Source organism: Neolamprologus multifasciatus, chromosome 18 (genome assembly GCF_963576455.1).
Source record: "Neolamprologus multifasciatus chromosome 18, fNeoMul1.2, whole genome shotgun sequence".
Taxonomy (NCBI): Eukaryota; Metazoa; Chordata; class Actinopteri; order Cichliformes; family Cichlidae; genus Neolamprologus; species Neolamprologus multifasciatus.
In genome coordinates, this window is record NC_140456.1 from 4,112,130 (window position 1) to 4,131,720 (window position 19,591).

Sequence of the window (19,591 nt, forward strand, 5' to 3'; positions counted from 1 at the left end):
CTGTCTTCATAACTATCAAAAACGTGAAATGATTTGCAAAGTGTGAAAGTGTTACAGCTGTAGAGAGCTATGGCGGTATCTTTGGAAACTGTTTACATAGCTAATAATCTACGATGTAACCATGGAGACAGTCAGTCACGTGAGCTAGCGGCGCACGTTTACTACAGTAAATAAGGTGATTGTGTGCACAGCGCGTCCACACGCTGCACAGGGTAAAGACGTTACTTCAATATTGTTTTATATTGATATATATTTGCCTTCTGTTGACCATCACCTCAGGTTCACCATTACAGTTTCAGCATACAAATGCACACTGTCTAAATATGAACACATTCAAAAAACAAAATCATGTCTCAGAAATAAGCACAGCTGTTCATGTTTGTCATTATAGTTTTATTTGTAAGAAAATTATGAACTTCATATTGTGCATCAAATAAAAGAACATTTCACAACTCTGAGTCAACAGAAACAGGTAACAGAAATGTCTCTAATGTAGACATGTACAGTGTAGTGTAAGCATTAAAAGATCATAAAGGAAACACTAACATTTATGTGAAACTAATTGTAATAAAAAATGAACAGGTGCTTTATAGATTTAAAAGAAAGAATCTGAAAACAACACTTTTTTGGTCTAAGTGATCAAAGTAGAAAACAGAACTGATGTTCAAGAACAAACCGTAGCTGCACTAATATTACACATCTCCATTGTTGTGGTGAACAGACATGTTGCTTTTAAAACCACATGCAGTGTGTGACCATGACTGTTCATTGAGACCATGAACGCCACCTCGCTGAAGCAGTCTTCTTCTTCTTCTTCTTCTTCTCATTAAAATAGAAGCAGAAGGAGCACGAGCTGCTTTGATCTACTGAAAGGAAAAAGCAGAACATCTGAGCTGAAACCAGTCAGCTGAAATCTTTAAGACAGGAACAATCATTCAATGCAGTGTCTCAGGTGGCTTAGCCTGTTACAACTGTTGATACAAGCTAAATACGGTTAACACACAGTGTCAGGGAACTCCAGTGTGGGAACTAGTGGCTTTAGGTTTGTAGTCATTTAACTTTCATCCATTCATTCCTTTAATTCAGGAGGAAGAAATGCCAGGTTGGTGCAGGCTGGTTACATGCATTTGGTCCCATGCTGTCTTTAACTAAATGACTTGGTTCATTTTATGGCTGGGCTGTATGTGGGGTTATATCATGTTATTTGGGCAGGAGTACCTGCTGACAGCTTTTTGGTGGCTCTTTTTACCCCACACTGGTTGTGAGTGTGTAAATAGCCCCACTAGTTCTTTTGGGTTGCAGTTAACTTGGGAGGAAGGGGTGGGTCTGCCATAACTAGATGAATAACAATTATCTGGGATACATAAATTTCATAATGCATGCATATATCTCTATAAACCTGGCCTGAGTGCTGCCATTTTTTTACATTCAGTTATTTCTCTTAGAAATGTTGGAACTAAATAATGAATGTGTTCCAGTTAAATGCAAACACTGGTCAGTGTAAATGGCTCATTGGGACACAGAAAGCTTTAAATTAAACCTGATATCTAGTGTCAAACAATATCAAAGCTGTAGAAGATGTTTACAGTCAGGATTTATAAAACTATGATTGTAAATAAATTCAAACAAGTGAGCTTTTCTCTTTGTGCTGAATATCAACACTGTGATTTCTTAGACTGTAAGCTTTACTTTAGCACAACCAGTTGTAGAAGCCGTCACTCCAAATGTCTTTTGATAACAAGAAAAAAATACCTATAGAGTACACGGCCTGAAGTTCTTCTCCGACATCTTCTGCCATCAGCTTTGTCTGCTGGTTTGAAGACAATAAACCACAAAAAAGATGATTTAGTCACTTTGTCTGTGTCATGCCGCTCGAATGTGTCGTGTAACGATGTTGAATAGCCGTCGTTATCCCTCTGCTGTGTCAGTAGGATTGTACTGTACAGCATCTCATTGATATGTGAGGAATGCTAATGTAACACGATAACAGACAGATTTTTTATATTTATATTACATTATAGCTGACGGATATTACTAAATAGATAGAATTTGCTATATAGCTGGATGAACATGAAAAATATGTCTATAATAACAAATGACCATGAGAGCCAGTAGAATTAATTCAACTGGACACTCAAAAGACGTCCTTAAATGCTCTTTAAGTGGCAGAACAGATGAACAAACAGTTAATCGCTTACTTGAGATGAAATCTGCTCAGCTACTTGGAAAACAGCTTCTAACTGGTTCCTCCTTTAACAGGATGACTGCTCAGGGGTAAGGCCATCATGCAATCCAGCAACCTTTATGGTTCTGCTTTGATTCACCAGGAACTATTAGGGAAACCGTCCAGCGCCTCCTGTGAAAGACACAGGGATAAACACAAACATTTATTAACATGTTCCACAGTGTTCCAGTTTGATTTTCTCATCCTGTGGACAACAACATACAGGGATGCAGGTTTATTGTTAACGTTTGTAAGGTTTATTTAGTGAACATATCCAGCTGCAGCTCCACTGTGATCCTGAACTGGATAAGCACTTAAGAAAATGTGTCAATAAATGGACAAACATCAACTTACTATATTTATCCAAACAGACTGGACCAATAATGCTTCACTGAGTTAGAGACTTTAACAGTCTCTTCTATGTAAGAATGTCTCGTGCTGATAGACCTGCAAACTTGACAACAAAGGTTTTTCAGACTGCATGTAGCTGTCCTCTATGTCAGCTAACACATTTACATTTATGTCACACTTATTTCTGCTTTCCCATTTTATAATTATTACTTACATTTTGATTAGATACCTTGAGTTTGTAAATGATCAGATTACATAATTGGAATACAATGTATCCAATTCAGGGTTGCGGGAGGATGAAGCCTATCCCAGCTGATACAGGACAAAGACAGGACAGGCTGCCAGTTTATTGCAGGGCTAACACAATATGTGTAACAGAAAATCCACTTAAATGTTTGATATTTCTTATAATAATCATAATTATGACTATTATTTAAAGGTTTCTTCATAAATACACTTTGATTTTTTATAAATCAAACTAAAATATAAACCCGAGCTGTTTCAGATTCTGACCTCTGACCTCAGTGACCTGGCTGTGTCCACACTGCAGCTCCCTCTTGGAAGTACGTCTGCTTCTTGTCTTCCCCCAGTGTTGACCGCCTGCCCTTGATATCACGTACTGTAACTGAAGAACAAAAAAGGACAAACACTTGCCTTCATTTAAGAAGTACATTCATACAGAGATAATCTATGGAAACACACTAGTTCACCCTTTTGGGAGGAATCAGTTCCTGTGAAACATTTCTGTAAATGAACATCATGTGGAGAATGAAGGAAATGAGTTCTTCAGGTGACTCAGCAGTCCCACACTGACAAATGAAATCTAGTTAAACTATTAAGCATATTTGCTCTTCTGAAATCTGTGTTAAACAACAACAAACATAAATTAGTAACAAAAATACAGCTTAGTAGAGGCTTTACAAACCACCAGCAGCCATAATGCTAAATTTTAATCTTCAAATGTTTCTGAGCCGTCTTCAACCTGCTTTTAACACATTAAAGTCCCAATAAATAAAGTCAATGCAGCCTGACTCAATCCTAAATGTTCAGCACACAGAGACACAGAGGGACTGTTTAAAGTTTAGTGTTAACCTGAGTCACTGATCATTTACAGTATTACAGAGTCTGGCAGTCTTTGCATGATGTCCACGTCACTGTACGTTTCTAGCTGACTCTCAGGTGTGACAGGTGTGCCAGCAGGAAAGAGTAATAATAACCTGCATCCTGAGGTTTGTCATGCAGGATTAAAGGAGCCAGGCTTTGTTCACCCAGCTAGGATTGTATTTTACACTGACCCTGGGTCAGTATAAGTATCATACAGTTTAAACGAAGCACTGAAACTTGCACATATTTATTACAGATGCACTGAAGCTAATCGAGATATTTGCTGTCAATCTGTGGCTGCGATTAAACACTTTACTGGAAACTTTACTAACTAGTAACTTAATCCGTTATGACAGAAGCTAATATTTCTGTGCTAACATCGTTTAAACAGTAACAGCTTTACTCCAATATAAGCTAACGTTTATGCCGTAACTTTAAGCTAGCACCATAAAGACGGTAAAACACGTAATAATATCTACAAATGCATCTTAAAGCTGTTATATTAGCACTCGGTGTATTACTAACATAACCACATTAACATTATTGACACTCGCTGACTTTTAATAGTCATTCTATAAATGTTGTCCGTTTACACCTCCCGAAGAATTTTGTCTGGGCTCTTATCTCACTTTTTTTTATTTCAAACAATCAACAGAAAATTTCACAGACATAGTTTTATGTAAGGTTTTTAAGGCTGTGGTGTTAATTTTTAAGTAACATGAGCAGCAACGCTAGGCTAACACTAACTAGCTAGCAAGATTATAATCCTGGTGCTAAACTAAGAGAAGCCACAAAATCAGTTTGAATAAGAGTAAACATTTACTCACCAAGTCAGTGTATCAGCTAAAGATCCACAGCAATGACAATAATATGTTGAGCTGAGGCTTCTCCAGGTTTGCTCAACATATTCCATAACAAATGCTGGCACCGTGAACATGCGGACTGATCCGAGAGGGAGGAGGACGGTAGTGACGTGGCATTTTCAAAACACATCTTTCATCCTTCCGCCCTGTGAAGCAAAACTTCCAGCTTAGTTAGTTTTTCTAAGTTAAGACAAGTGAAATAAATTGAGTTTATCTGCATTTTTGCATAAAAAGTACTGGTAAGTTATTTAAATGGAGTTCTAATAACAAATTGTCAAAAATTGAGTTGAGCCTATTTAATATTTAAAATGAAACACAATATTCCATTGTACAGTGTAGATTTCCATGTGTAATTAGTGTGTAAGAATATTGCAGAAGAAGCTTAATGTGTACTTTGTAAAAACGATGAGAAAAAACACTGGCTGAAGAAGAAAAGATAAATGGCCATTTTTTCAATCAATCTCTCGGCCGGCCGCTTGGCGTATGACATGTGGCGGAAGTCTCTGGTACAGAGGGCCGCCAGTTCGAATCCCTCACGAACTCACTGCCGTGGCCCCTCGCTTGGGGGACGGGGAAATGCATATGCGCGTTTCCTTTAGCTTTCACCTAGTAATCATACAGCTCGCCTTCATTTCTTTAACTACTGTGTAGCTTAACCTATACCAAGTCATCATAATCACACATTTATATTCATCTCAATCTGCAGTGTAACTGTGTTGCTCTTCAATCCCTACCTCAACAATGTTGTAGAGTTAAAAGTATAGGAAAAGAGAACACTTAACCTAAAATATTGAAGTGGAGCACTTAAGGAAATATTCATCTTGGCATTCCACCACTCATTTATTTTTAACATTTATTGTGGTTCATTTGTTTTTCATTATTCTACCTTTTGTCAAGGCAAAACTCAAGGGCTACATACAGGACAGACTTAAAAGAAGACTTTCAACTGAAACACATTTGCGTAATGTTGCAGAGGTGGACATACAGATGAAGAAAAGAATTCTGGATATGATGGAGTCATCTGAGAGGCCAGCTTCTGAACATCACAGTAAATTATAAGTCACTCTTGAGAGACAAGTTCAGTTGCAGATGGATTTTTACTGCTAAGACAAGTCATGCATCCACCACCACAACCTTTCAACCTGCCACCACACCATGGTCTATGCATGTGCACCACCACCACACGCTGTACCTGGCTCATTTTGAGTACACTGTACAGCCTTGTTAGTTCCCAGAACTCGAAAAAAATTGAGGAAACTCGTTGCCTCAAAAAAACTAAGTAAAGCTTACTTAAGATGACTGTTAGGACAACTTACACATTGCAAGTCTGCAGTATTAAGAATAACTTGATATTTCTGACTGTACAATTTTAATTGTTTACCTACTGACAAACATTTCAAGTTCAACTAAATGAAAAAACTATTTGTGGTAACCTGAATATGATTAAAAATAATTAACAACACTTTTTGTAATGATGTTAAAATCAGCCCAACTTTTATTTTCAAACACAACAAAGTATAACAGCCAACATACTGGACACTGTTCTGCTGAACAACAACAAACGTCTTTTGAGTGTCCAGTTGAATTAATTCTACTGGCTCTCATGGTCATTTGTTATTATAGACATATTTTTTATGTTCATCCAGCTATATAGTAAATTCTATATATTGTTGAATTCTCCCAGTTCTTTGAATCTTTGGGCTGAAGGAAGGACAATACTCGGTGTATAAATGCTCAATCAACAATCCTTTATTTCCATACAATTTTCACACAATGAGCATAAAAACCATCCGGATGGGGAGAGATGCCTGAAGAGGGTCACAGCAAGTCTCAAAATGGTGACGTGTTACACAGCTTCTTATACTTTTCACTGGCCCCCACCTGGTCGTAAACCTAAACATTCACACTCTCTTATCTGTCGTGGCGCCTAAGTTATGACCTCGGCTCCCTGTCTTTCTACCTCCTACAAGGGTGGGGGCACAGAATGTGGTCTGTTTCTGCTATTATCGGCACAAGGTCTTTTGCACACAACATTCTCAGAAAATGATTTAAGCAGTCTGACATGACAAGAAAACAGTGTAAAACATTCACAGCAGATAAATGGTGGCGCCCACTTGTCTAACAGAACCCAAAGGATGGTCACATTCTTTTAATCCCCAGAGATATACTGGAACATTTGTCTAACATACTACAACAATGGTCATGTTCTTTAACCTAAAAATATAAGGAGAATAATGATCTCACAATTCCCCCTTTGATCTCTCTTTAGAGAGATCACTTACAACATACATTCTAGGGTTGACATGAATTAAATGTAGATGAAAGGCTCGTCTCTTTACATCTCTCCCTCACAGAAGGCTTCTCTGCAGAGCATCAAATCTGCATGGCAAAGTGACACACTTTAGGTGATCTTCATCCTTGGGAAAAGTGGTGTCAACTATTTCCCAGTCTCCTAGTATTTGTGCTTCACACAGAAACACAATTCCATCGCTGGATTTCCTCTGCGCTGTCACTTTTAGAGCTTGGCACGCTCTCTCCATCCCTCGAGTTGTCACGTCCAACGCTGCTGAAGATTTAAGGCAGAGCACGTCGTACACCTTAGTTGTCTTCCTCAATGTCAACGATGAATCTCTCATTATATTTAAAATCATGCTGTGGGAAGTCTCCTCTCAATCTCCTGGAAGCTCAGTAGCACAGCTCTCTGTGGGATGTCTGCTGTGCTGAAGATGATCTCTGATCCTCCTGAAGCCTCTCTCCTGGCCTCAGCTCCCATCTTGTGGACGATCCTCTCAGCCACTCCTTCTCGTCATGGCACCTCACGACATCTACAGATTAAAAAATAACACTCCTCTCCCCACATGGCTTCCACCATGTGTCAACTCCTCAATGAGACATGTACAAGAATGTTGCACATTCTCTCTAAAACAATCTCCAGGGTTTCCCACTTGGAGCAGCCATACTCCAACCTGTAACCCTGTGTAAAAACATTAATCAGCAGTTACATGTTCAGCTTATTCACCTCCCAGCTCCACCTGGAGCCTGTATCCTGGAAGACAAATCTGTTAAATCAAACTTCACATTTGCAACCAACTGTAGATCATAAGAGTGATAAAGTATTCAGCATAAAAGACAAGTATCATGTGCAGGTTTTCTCCAATCATTAAATCACTATTATTACCATAATTTGTCCCAAATCATGAATCATCCCAATTTATTCCACAATTTAATCTGTGACTTCCCTTAAACAATGTCACTCCACCCATTTTATCACTATGAGCTCATATTCAACTATTCCATAAACACTACATCTTATTTGTTTCCTCATGTCACTTGTCTGTTTTCTGCTGAATCCTCCACATCCACTCTTAGAAAAAACAGACATTAGGAGCACACATAGACAATCCTGGTGGTCAGGCGCAGGTCGATAGGTTCCAGAGGTGCCGTAAACACGTAAAACGTAAAACGTGAAACGTAAAACGTAAAACGTGAACAACAATTGGTGCAACAGTGCGAACGTTGTTCCTCTCACACGCTCCTGCACACCAAATCTGGAACTACTGTCCATCATGTATCGTCCTTTTTATCTACCTCGAGAGTTTACATCGGTCATTATAAGTGCCGTTTATATTCCACCACAAGCGGACACGGTCACCGCCTTATGCGAGCTGCATGAGGCACTCACACAGCACCAGACACAACACCGGGACGCTGCGCTTATTGTAACGGGGGACTTTAATAGTGCCAACCTCAAACGCGTAGCGCCGAACTTTTATCAACATATCACCTGCCCCACCAGAGGTGAAAGGACACTGGACCACTGCTACACTACGGTCAAGGACGGCTACAAGGCACAATCCCGCCCTCCGTTTGGCAAATCCGATCACGCCGCCATCTTCCTCATGCCAAAATACAAACAAAGGCTGAAACAGGAAGCTCCGGTTCAGAGGAAGGTCGCGCGCTGGACGGATCAATCGGTGGCCGCGTTACAGGACGCACTCGACGACGCAGACTGGGACATGTTCAGAAACAGCTCCGACGATGATGTCAACGTGTTTACGGAAGCGGTTGTGGGATTCATCGGGAAACTAGCGGATGATACCGTGGAGACAAAGGCTATCACAACGTTTCCCAACCAGAAGCCGTGGGTGGATAAAACCATCCGCGACGCTCTGAGATCCCGCACCGCTGCCTACAACACGGGACTCACGACGGGGGACATGGACCCGTACAAAGCCGCGTCATATAACGTGCGGAAGGCGGTGAAAGAGGCGAAGCAGCGCTACGGGAGGAAACTAGAGTCACAACTCCAACAGAGTGACTCTAGGAGCCTGTGGCGGGGACTAAGGACAATAACGGATTATAAAGCACCAACAACCGGTATGACGAACACGGCCGTGACTCTGGCAGATGAGCTGAACACTTTCTATGCTCGCTTTGAGGCTGCAGCCAAGGACTCCAACGATGCTAGTGCTAGCGGCGCTAACGGCTGCAGACAGGAAGATACTGCCAGCACCGGAAACGTGCTCGTCATCTCCGAGCATGAAGTAAGGAGAGCCTTCAAGAGAGTGAACACCAGGAAAGCAGCAGGACCAGACGGCATCCCAGGTCGTATCCTCAGAGCCTGCGCATACCAGCTAGCTCCTGTGTTCACTGAGATATTCAACATCTCTTTATCTCAGTCGGTGATCCCCACATGCTTCAAAGAGTCCATCATTGTTCCTGTCCCGAAGAAACCCCACCCTGCTTCTCTCAATGACTATCGCCCTGTAGCCCTCACCTCAGTAGTGATGAAGTGCTTTGAACGCCTGGTCAGAGACTTCATCATTTCTTCACTACCAGACACACTGGACCCACTACAGTTCGCTTACCGTCCAAATCGTTCCACAGACGATGCCATCTCTCATCTCCTCCACACATCACTTACTCACTTGGACACTAGAAGGGGGAATTATGTTAAAATGCTCTTCATAGACTACAGCTCTGCATTTAATACCATAATTCCCTCCACACTCACCACCAAGCTGGAGCATCTGGGACTCAGCTCATCTATGTGTCAGTGGATCTCCAACTTCCTAACTGGCAGACCACAGGCAGTAAGGATGGGCGGACATGTCTCAGCCTCCACCACTCTCAGCACTGGAGCCCCCCAGGGGTGTGTTCTGAGCCCCCTGCTGTACTCCCTGTACACATATGACTGTGTGGCCACTACCAGCTCCACCACCATCATCAAGTTTGCTGACGACACCGTCGTAGTGGGTCTGATCTCTGACAACAACGAGACGCCCTACCTGAAGGAGATTAGGAATCTGGAGAACTGGTGCCAGAGGAACAACCTCCTTCTAAACGTCAGTAAGACAAAGGAGATGATAGTGGACTTCAGCACTAAGCAGGAGAGGAACTACCGGACCCCCGTCATCAACGAGTGCCCAGTGGAGAGAGTGGACAGCTTCAAATACCTCGGAGTTCACATCACGCAGGACCTGTCATGGTCCTGTCACATCAACACCGTGGTGAAAAAGGCCTGTCAGCGTCTCTACCACCTCAGACGCTTGAGAGACTTCCGACTGCCCCCCAAGGTGCTCAGGAACTTTTACTCCTGCACCATAGAGAGCATCCTGACGGGAAACATCTTAACCTGGTTCGGGAACAGCACCATGCAGGACAGACGAGCTCTACAGAGGGTTGTGCGTTCAGCTGAGCGCACCATCCGCTCAGAGCTCCCTGACCTGCACTCAATCTACAGCAGGCGGTGCTGGACCAAGGCCAGGAAGATCGTGAAGGACCTCGGCCACCCCAACAACGGACTGTTCTCTCTGTTGAGGTCAGGAAAGCGATTCCGCTCCCTGAAGACCAACACAGAGAGACTGAGGAGGAGCTTCTTCCCGCAGGCGATACGGTCTCTCAATCACACCACCACACAGTACTGACCCACACATATAGTTCTTACACACACTGGACATTCTGGACTTTGTTTACACTTCATCACTTAAACCACTTTAAGCATATTTGCACTGCACAAGACACTAAATAATGTGGATTGCACAACACTGGACATTATATTCCTCATTTCCAGTTAATACTTGTACAGCTGCTGTTATTGTGTGTATATATATATTTATATTTATATTTCTTCATACATTCTTATATATTTCTATACTGTGTATTTTGTTGTACAGTTATTTTATTTTCAACTTTAATTTATATATTTTATCTTATTCTTTCCCAGTTAAATTTACCCTTCATTCTAATTTGTGTTGTACAGTTATCTCATTCTTAACTTAATTTTTATATTTTATTTTATTCCTTCCTGGTTAAATTTACCCTTTTTAATTTTCATATTTATTTCCTATCTTATTCATAGCCTTTTCTTTTTTTTCTTTAGGTCAAGAGCAGTTGTCTAAGCATTTCACTGCATATCGTACTGTGTATGACTGTGTATGTGACAAATAAAAAATAAAAATAAAAATAAAAATAAAAAAATTTGAATTTGAATTTAAAAGGCCATAAAATGAAGCCTGCTGTAAAAGGAATGACACTGGTTTCAACACAGGAAATTTCTCACGTTATTCACATCGTCAAAGTAACCTTCAACATTTTCCCAACAACACAGTGTAACAGCATCATCAATCCTGTAGTAGAGAAACCAACATCAACCAATTGTTCTGTCATAAATCACATCATCAAACCACATGAAGAACTGTAATGCTGTAGAAAAGAGAATGTAAATGTTAGCGCTGCGCAGATGTATACACACTTTCTCACAGTAATCTCTGTGAGCAACACAAGCCCATGAATAACACACCCCTGGTAGATTCACAAACACAGAAAGTGGCATTTAAAAGGTTAAATCATCACACAACCTCGGATGTTGCTGTCATCTTTCTGCTCCTGTAAAAAGAAACATATAAATTCATCCACCCTTTTGGCCTGTCTAGGTGGAGGTAAACTTTGAGTCGTGGTCAAGTCTTGTCAGCTTTTACCAGTCAGTCAGTTTGTTTTTATTTCCATTCATTCATTCATTCATCCATTCTTTCTTTCTTTGCTGATAGTGGAAACCATCGCCGCATTTGATTTCCACCCTCAGCAAAATGACGTCATTTCAAAAAGAAAAAGAAGAACTTTAGGTTGGATTACCTCGCTGAATCCTTTTTTAGGCAGGGACTCTCATTTTCTAATTGTCCCCAATAAGTGGCTTTCTCCTGAGCCCATTTTAATGTGGAGAAAAATACTTTGCGACTGTTTTCAGTAAGAATGTTTTATAGCGCTTTAAAGTTCACTCTCTCAGGCCTGGATTAAAGAGCTGATTTGTTAAATCAGGAACTCACAAAATACCAAAATATCACCACCGGTGGATCACTCCTCTCAGATGTTCTTATTTCAGTGCACACAAAAGCAAAAACAAACGTAACCAATAAAATACTCATATAATAACAAATACTGGGGCCCGTTAGAACCATGTCCAAGCATAAAACCACCTTTCTCTCCCTTAGAGAAAGAAAACAATCCAAACCTCACTGATAAAATCAACCTAGTGTTCAGCAAAACCCAAAATCAACCAAAACTTCACCAGAAAGTGATATGTTACGAGGCAGGGTGCACCCCGAACAGGTCACCAGTCTATCACCTAGAAACAAACAACCATTTACACTTACATTCACGGCTAATTTAGAATCATCAATTAACCTAGCTCTAACAGCTGCATGACTTTTCACTGTGGCAGGAAACCAGAATACCCAGAGAGAAACCACTGCAAACTAACCAGACTGTGGACTTGCACCCAGGACCTTCTTACTGTGGAGCAACAGCACTCACCACCATGCCAACAATTGTAGGAAATACAGGGAAGCTATGATTTCCTGTTGAATTTTGTACAGATCTTTAAAGCCTGAGGCAATTGTGTTAAATACACCTGGGATACTTACGTAAATCCAAGGGCTGGCCCCCTTTTTCTTTTTTTTTCTTTTTTTTTTTTTAATTTATTTTTTATTTTCAGTGTGTTCCTCCTTCAATTAAATCTCAATCACAAAAATGTGGCGCTCCGAAATAAGGCTCACACCGTTAATTCATCATTTTCACTCTGTACCACTGCTCCTTATCAGGCTGTGTGAAGCACAGTAAACAATTCAGTCGAGGCCTTGAGCCATAAACAGACATCACTCACAGACATTGTTTTCATAACCAAACTGCTTTAGACCCTGTCCCCTAAATCTACACAAATGCCCTCTGGGTGACATGAAATGCATTTAACCAATTAACAATCAATGGCTTCTTGTTGTTGTAACAAATTCTGTATTTGGACGTTTGTGTGCAGCATTTTGCGTATCAGCATAGCATTTGTTAGTAAAGCATTCTTCATTGCATCAGCATGTGTATGTGAGTGTGTGTGAGTGTGTGTGTGTGTGTGTGTGGATCACTTCTCAGTGAATTGAATCAGCATTTCGATTTGTGTGCGTGTGTGTGTCATTTCTCAGTCAATCAATGAGTGCATATGTGTTCGTATGTGTGTTTCTCTTAATTCTGAGTCAGTGTATGTAGATGTGTGTGTTTGTGTGTGTGTTTGTGTTCATCACTTTCCTGTTCTGGTGTTCTGGGTAAACCAGGGCCTGAAGCGTGCTCTGGGGTCCTGCCTCCCCCTTTCCAGTCCGTTTGCATCCCTTGCTGCTGCTGCCCAAAGTTCTGTCCATACTGGTTCTGGCCCCAATTGAGGCAGTCCTTTTCTCCAGTGTCCTGCATCTTCTCCTTGTCCAGCTCCTCCTGAGCCATGCTCAGTTTCTGCTCTGATGTCTCGAGCTCTCACTGAGGGCAGAAACCTCAGAGTCTTTTCCGTACACGTCAGATTGAAGTTTATTGATGTTTTCCTTGCTTTGCTCCACGGCCTTCTGCAGCTCTGCTGTTCGGCTCTTCTCAGAGGTCAGCTCCTGGCTGAGCCCCGACACCTGTGCCTTCAGCTTATGTTCTTCTGCTGCTTTTGTCCAATCTGAGGTGCCTCCTGACCTCAGTTACTCCTCGTGTCTCTGGCACGCCCTTTTTGCTGCCCGATCATCCGTGTTGGTCCATCACTGTCCTGCACAGTTTTAATGCAGAGTTGTTAAGGTCAGCATTCTTTTGCTCGGCCTCACTTTTCATCCGGGCTTAATAGGCGTCTCGTCACAGCTCTGTCAGCTGAAGCTGTCTGGAAATCTCCCCCGTGTAGTGAAACGGGCCTTGGATTTAACGTTCTCCGTCTCCGCTGCATGAGATCTTTTTCCTGCAGCACTGTTGACATTCTCAGGCTGTTGTTGTGGGTCCAGCTGCTGTAGCATTTGGTCAGGGTCACATCAAAGATGGTAGAAGGGAGAGCAGGAGTCCAGGTCAGCCTCGGCTTTCCGGGCCGATAAAGCAGCCTGTAATTAAGCATAAAGAGAAAAAACAAAACAAAAACAGACGAACAGGAAAATGATGTTGTTTTGGCTGTGTTATTCAGAGAGGGGCCAGGCCCTGTGTCAGCCTTCTCCCCCCCTTTTTTTGTTTTTTCTCACTATATAATCAACTCCTAACCCACCAAGTTGACAGGACAACACAGGTACACGTTAAAATTCTTAAGATCATGTTTAATAATTCAAAAAAGGAATTTTCTTTCATTCAATAATCACTTGTATTAATCAATCAGAAGAAAACATGTCACAATTTGACTCTTTTAACCACTAAATTTATTATTTCATCACTGGTTTATCATACCAGTGTCTGTCTTTTTGAAGTCAAGTTGTTGTCCTGCAACCCAGAGAGTTTATTTGTTATTAGTGGATAAACTTTATCATTTAACAACATGTGTATGTTAAGTTTTGCTGCTTTAACCTTGCTGGAAAATCTTCATGTGTTCATGAGTGTAAGCTGTTTCTTCATTGCGTGTGTGTGCGTTTGTGGGTGGGTTATTTTAACTTTTTCTCCAACAAGGCATTTCTCTAATTGTGTGTGTTTTTAATTTTGTTTCCCAAATTTTGATTTCCCACCTTAAATAACAGCATTCCATGTCTTCAGCCAGGAATTAGAGCTTGCTTGTGAGATTCAGGGACACATGGTGCCAAAAACAATTCAGTGAAAAACTTGCCTGAAAATTTCCAGTGATGGTAACTGATAACTGGAGGAGAAGATGTCCTTTAAGCTTCTTTTCAGGGTGAGGACGAAGTGAGAGGTCAAGCTGTAAAATTTTGAGCCAGAGCTTGGCCTGTCTGTCGTCCCAATTTTGTTAGTCTATCCTTTTGCTGCTGTACTCAGGTTTCCAGGTTGAGAGAAATCCACCTGTATTAAGAGACTAAAACATTCATTTACTATTTTTCTTAAAACATCCATTTGGTTCATCTGCCTAGATTTTACTCTCTCTCTCTCTCGGTGCATCGTTCACACAGTCAGGCAGTTGCCTTTTATGGGCATGCAGATTTCCGGCCACCGACACTCACCCCCAGCAGCCGCCAAGCCATCTCTCCTATATCAAAACCCAGCCAAACATCAAACATTCACCGTAGTCATTCAAAAACTGTATCTATAATATTATAATCAACAAAATCAGCGTTTTAATTACAGGCATGTATCATTGTTTGCAAATCATACTTATAAAACTCAATAACACGCTAAACAGGAAGTCCTCTGTGGGCTTCACAGCAGCCACCTCATTTGCATGTTCACACACCGTCTAAACTAGCTCGCAGCGCGCTGTCGTCACACACAGCCTCGTTTCACACTCAACTCTCTATTATATTACAAAGACGTCTTATATTTACAATCACTCCTTCTTTATCACACAACTCCTTACTCTCCTTTGCCACAGCTGCAACCTCTAATTTTTTCTCTGGCGCACTCCCAGGTCGCATGACCTGCAGCGCCCTCAACAACTCCTCTCTCTGCTTCTCAAAAGTTTTCCACTCACCCTGCACACCCCCTTTTTCTATGTTAGACTTAGACCCCAACATTTTCACACCACTACACACCTTTAAACCCTCCAAAATGACTTCACAATTTGCAACAATTCACGACACGACCTCCTGCCGCAATTTCTGCACAACACAAACACACTTTTAGACACAAATTATCCCGTTACTTTAATTGACTCCCGTACTTCAGACGAGACGCCGACTCTAACGGCGCTTTCACACAAACTACACCGTCCTATCTTTCTCTCTCTCCTTTTTTTTTTTTTTACACCACAGAGTAATATACCCAATTCAGCCCGTCTATCTCTATGTGGCTCCAAATACCCTCTTTATTTAATTTAACACTCGTCAGGGGACAGGCAAACAACAATTTCAACCACTGAAACGAGGAATACAACCTTTTTCAACCTTTTTAACCTTATTTAACCTTATTTAACCTTTTTCTCTTACTATACTTAGAACTCAACCTTTGTTCGCAAAATGTGTCTTGTTCTATGTTCTAATCCAGAATAAAATGTAAACCCGTGATTACACAAACGTTTTCAATATTATTCTGTGGCTATGCGGGAGTCCTCAGTCCCCAAGTCACCACCTCAGCAAACCAGACGCCGCTGGACCTGACTGCGCGTCCACAGGCAGGGGGGTTGCCAACACCATGAACAAAACCAATTTCCACAGGTCCACTAGGCATCAACCTTTGATCCTAAAATGTGTCTTTGCTCTAATGTCCTCCCATTTACACATCAACCGTCACTGTCACCATGTTCATATTTCACACAGAAACACAGCAAGCGCGTCTCATCAGCAGAAACACACACAGAAACCTCTGAGCTCACCTTTGAAAATGCAAGCGCACCATAAGCCAGACTCTATTTCACCTCTATTTCATATTCTACACTTTGGCCGCTTTTTGAAAGTTTTTCCACATTTCTTGCAACAGAAGCCAGTCATAGACAAAATTAATTATGTAGGGTAAAAGTGGGCTGCACCCTAGTCTCAACGTAGAATATGATTAGTATCTTGCTAGAGCCAGTTCCTATAACACACTTGATTTCTAGTCTCAATGTAGAATATTATTAGTATCTTGCTAGAAAATTCCTATAACACTTGAATTCAGCCTCAACTTATGTTGTTAGTATCTTGCGCCGAAAACCAGACACCGACAATTTAATGTGAAAGTACGTGTAACTCAGCGAACAGATTAATTTGGAAAGCCCAATATGCACATTTGGTATTTATAATACAACAGGCTGTGCTTACCTTTTTATGTTTGGACCGTCCTCTGTTCGCCTCGCCCCACGATCTCACCACAGGCCAAATCTGCCCCTCCTCAGCACACCAAAGATCCGGGTCACCGGCACCAAGTTGTTGAATTTTCCCAGTTCTTTGAATCTTTGGGCTGAAGGAAGGACAATACTCGGTGTATAAATGCTCAATCAACAATCCTTTATTTCCATACAATTTTCACACAATGAGCATAAAAACCATCCGGATGGGGAGAGATGCAGAGAGGGTCACAGCAAGTCTCCAAATGGTGACGTGTTACACAGCTTCTTATACTTTTCACTGGCCCCCACCTGGTCGTAAACCTAAACATTCACACTCTCTTATCTGTCGTGGCGCCTAAGTTATGACCTCGGGCTCCCTGTCTTTCTACCTCCTACAAGGGTGGGGGCACAGAATGTGGTCTGTTTCTGCTATTATTGGCACAAGGTCTTTTGCACACAACATTCTCAGAAAATGATTTAAGCAGTCTGACATGACAAGAAAACAGTGTAAAACATTCACAGCAGATAAATGGTGGCGCCCACTTGTCTAACAGAACCCAAAGGATGGTCACATTCTTTTAATCCCCAGAGATATACTGGAACATTTGTCTAACATACTACAACAATGGTCATGTTCTTTAACCTAAAAATATAAGGAGAATAATGATCTCACACTGGATAGCCCTGACCCCCACCCGACACACAATAATGCCATGAAAGCATCATTTTAAAAAGGGCTATGCAAACATGGCCAATAACTTTCATTCTAATGATGTGCAAAATGATTTGGGAACAAAACAAATGTTGCTGTTAGAAAACTTGCAGACTTCACTATATACAGTGTAGACCCTCTAAACTAAGTTTGGGGGATGTGATCTTTCAAGAAATGCAGACCAAACTGTTGTTGTTTGTTTACTTACACAGCATGTCTTGTAGAATTAACTGGAGTCACCAGCAACAGCATAGTGCAGTCATATCTCAAGTCTAATAACAGAAGACAGGAAAAGATCAGTAAAGAAACAACTTCCCCAAACCAAAGCACAAATAAAACGATAAGTAAAACAGGCTGATCTAAAGTATGATTAAAGTTCAGCCTGATTAATATAAATGTCACTGACAGTTGCTAATATATTGGAAAACCGAAATACTTACCACTGAGTTGATGTCTTTCTGTCCAACAACAGGAGTGCTGATCCCGATCCTCAAAGACAGTAAGAAGCAAGCAGAGGGAGAAAAAGCAGAACAGTTTTCAGAAACTGATTTTATCCTTAATGGCTGTGCAATTATTGTAACATAGAGATTGCTTATGTTGTTAAATAAAGGCTAGATTTGACATTAATAGATGCCACAGATGTTCAAAAGCTGCCAAAAGCATGAAAAAAAAAAAATGGACGTCTCCGAAAACGTCAGAGCATTTTTGCAAATATGTGATGTCTTGATAAATCGAGCAGATATTTGAACTTTACACAGCTACATTCTCGCCTGAAAATATCTTAAAAGTTTATTTTGTGACCCAGAAAAAGTAATAAGTTTTTTAGCCGCGCTCCTCTGCCATTGCTGCGTTTACAAGTATGCACAGGCTCTAATGACCACCCTCCTCCTTTTCCCCAGACTACCCTTTCTGGGTCACAAAATAACCTTTTAAGATATTTTCAGGCGAGAATGTAGCTGTGTAATGCTCAAACATCTACTTAATTTATAAAAATATCACATATTTGCAAAAGTGCTTCCACGTTTTCGGAGAGCTCTGTTATCCACCAGCGCAATAGCTGACCGGGAGGTCAAGGCTTGATAGAGTCCAGGAGCACAGCTAACTCCTGGCTTATTGTTTTCAACCCCCCTGCACTCTTTTGCTACTCAGGTTAAACATTATATATATAATTAGTTAGTTAGTTATGGCTATGGATTGAAAATACCCCCCACACCCCACCCTACCCCTAACGGCTACACCTCCCGAAGAATTTTGTCTGGGCTCTTATCTCACTTTTTTATTTCAAACAATCAACAGAAAATTTCACAGACATAGTTTTATGTAAGGTTTTTAAGGCTGTGGTGTTAATTTTTAAGTAACATGAGCCCAGCGGCAGCAGCAACGCTAGGCTAACACTAACTAGCTAGCAAGATTATAATCCTGGTGCTAAACTAAGAGAAGCCACAAAATCAGTTTGAATAAGAGTAAACATTTACTCACCAAGTCAGTGTATCAGGTAAAGATCCACAGCAATGACAATAATATGTTGAGCTGAGGCTTCTCCAGGTTTGCTCAACATATTCCATAACAAATGCCGGCACCGTGAACATGCGGACTGATCCGAGAGGGAGGAGGACGGAAGTGACGTGGCATTTTCAAAACACATCTTTCATCCTTCCGCCCTCTGAAGCAAAACTTCCAGCTTAGTTAGTTTTTCTAAGTTAAGACAAGTGAAATAAATTGAGTTTATCTGCATTTTTGCATAAAAAGTACTGGTAAGTTATTTAAATGGAGTTCTAATAACAAATTGTCAAAAATTGAGTTGAGCCTATTTAATATTTAAAATGAAACCCAATATTCCATTGTACAGTGTAGGTTTCCATGTGTAATTAGTGTGTAAGAATATTGCAGAAGAAGCTTAATGTGTACTTTGTAAAAACGATGAGAAATGAAGCTGGCTGAAGAAGAAAAGATAAATGGCCCTTTTTTCAATCAATCTCTCGGCCGGCCGCTTGGCGTATGACATGTGGCGGAAGTCTCTGGTACAGAGGGCCGCCAGTTCGAATCCCTCACGAACTCATTTGCCACGGCCCTCGCTTGAGGGACAGGGGAGACACGTACGCGCGTTTCCTTTAGCTTTCACCTAGTAATCATACAGCTCGCCTTCATTTCTTTAACTACTG

General features: G+C 41.1%; 1 protein-coding gene and 1 long non-coding RNA gene across 4 annotated transcripts in view; one reads left to right on the forward strand and one right to left on the reverse strand.

The window, feature by feature from the left end:
* LOC146497066 (tripartite motif-containing protein 16-like) overlaps positions 1 to 19,591 on the forward strand; it is a 112,049-nt gene that overhangs the window by 86,920 nt on the left and 5,538 nt on the right. The gene's annotated exons all lie outside the window — the stretch shown is intronic.
* LOC146497077 (uncharacterized) lies at positions 373 to 19,069 on the reverse strand. Of its 3 annotated transcripts, none has more exons than XR_014870720.1 (5): positions 18,909 to 19,069; positions 3,089 to 3,200; positions 2,199 to 2,356; positions 1,753 to 1,810; positions 373 to 866 (listed from the first exon to the last, which is right to left on the reverse strand). It is a non-coding gene; the product is annotated as an uncharacterized LOC146497077 (long non-coding RNA). The 3 variants fall into 3 exon arrangements; XR_014870719.1 differs by lacking the exon at positions 18,909 to 19,069 and adding an exon at positions 4,507 to 4,729 and having other exon boundaries at positions 3,096 to 3,200; XR_014870718.1 differs by lacking the exon at positions 18,909 to 19,069 and adding an exon at positions 4,507 to 4,727.